Source organism: Nannospalax galili, unplaced genomic scaffold (assembly GCF_000622305.1).
Source record: "Nannospalax galili isolate Female #2095 unplaced genomic scaffold, S.galili_v1.0 scaffold131, whole genome shotgun sequence".
NCBI classification, from domain to species: Eukaryota; Metazoa; Chordata; class Mammalia; order Rodentia; family Spalacidae; genus Nannospalax; species Nannospalax galili.
In genome coordinates this window covers 5,542,397-5,544,015 of record NW_008332088.1, presented here as the reverse complement: position 1 = coordinate 5,544,015, position 1,619 = coordinate 5,542,397, and the positions used below count along the sequence as shown (strand labels likewise).

The 1,619-nt window shown below is 38.1% G+C and overlaps 1 pseudogene; it reads right to left on the bottom strand.

The window, feature by feature from the left end:
* Positions 1 to 442: 442 nt before the first annotated feature.
* Positions 443 to 1,148, bottom strand: LOC103729212 (annotated as a pseudogene).
* Between the last annotated feature and the right edge of the window lie 471 nt (positions 1,149 to 1,619).

The following is a 1,619-nucleotide window of genomic DNA, read 5'->3' as shown; positions in this document are numbered from 1 at the left end:
TATATGATCAGACAAGACAGCAAGTTCAGCTTTTGGTTTCCAAGGGTGGGGAATTATTTCAAGCATGTTTATACACATAACTCAATGATGTAAGGCTTGTAAATTCCTCTAGCGTGAGGCCTTAACTGGTAACAGATCTCCTTACCAGTGATTAACTTCTGTCCTTCCTTGTAGATACAGGAATACAATTTCGTGTCCTGTTTTTAGGCATATTGGGGAAGGAGATGAACTTTTCTAAATGTTGCTTCTTAACTGTCTTCAGTTCAGAAACACTTCTGTTAAAGACACTTACTTTGGGATGACATAGTCTGGCTTCCTTCACACCACACAGAAACATCACAAAAACACTGAAGAATTATAGACAGGCAAGAGTGAGAATTCTTTTAAGATACATATATACAATAAGAAAGGAAAACAAACCGTTTCCTATGCTGTTTATACATTAATTATAAACTGTAACATTAAAAGCTTTCCGAACATTGAAAAGGAAAGCTGAAAACTGTTGGTCTTCCTTACGTTCTCTTGAAATTCTGTTGGGCACTCAAGAGGAGGAACACTATCTGATACTCCGTATTCTTTTGCTTCATTTAGACTCAGGGAAAACAGAAATGGGCTCTCAGGATGATTTGGGTCAATATTAGTGAGTATAAACTGCAGTTTATCACCATGAAGTTTTCTAATTTCTAGTCCAGGTCATTCTATATACAAGTTGGCTGATTTCTGTAGCCTTTTCAGCCTCTCTTTTTTAGCTTTGTTAGCAGTGGAAATTGTTTCCTTCTTCCTAGAACATTCCTCCTTAAGATCCTGGTTATTTGCTGTCAGTACTTCCAGTGCTTGCCTTATGCCTTTTACTTCAGCAATCATAATTAATAGATTAGCTTTCTTCTCCTGAATGAGCTTATTCTGCTTGCGAACCTGATTTTGGTATTCCAGGAACATCTCAATCATTCTTTCTTCTTCCTTTAATTTCAAAGACAGCTTTTCTGAGAGTGCTTTAATGGAGTCCTTAATGCTTCTTCTTAACAGTCTTCAGTTAAGGCAGTTCTTAGCATCAGCAACTGACTGGAGTTGTCACTGAGACTATTTCTGAACCTATTTCCAAATTCATTTATGCTTTTATCCAAGAGCACCAGCTCATCTTCTACCATTGTGTAAGATGCTCAGCCTGCAGGCCAGACCCCTCTGCCTTCCCTGAACAGACACACGTCCGCCAACACCAGCCAGAGCTGCTCCACAGACCCCCAAAGAGTATTTAAATGAGCAACTTACTTTATTTATCTTGGAAAAGAAATAGGCATTTGGATTTTACTTGATGTAGCAAAGCTCATTTCCTCCTTAGTTTCCACTTGTGCTCTGTCCACTCCTACTGCAGTGTTTCCTCTGGGTACCAAGAGGAGACCTGCCCACAGTCAAGATTATACATGATTGGATCTACTCATCAGGAGTTTGGAACAGTTCGTTCTGCCATTGTTATCTGACAGTCCTCCCACTAGAACCCTGGTATGAATATATTTCTTTTTAAACATTTATCTTTTCTTTTGGGGAAACATTCAAAATTCCCAATAATAGTTTTTTAAATCTATAATACATTATTATTATTATTTACGGCCATTCTCTTC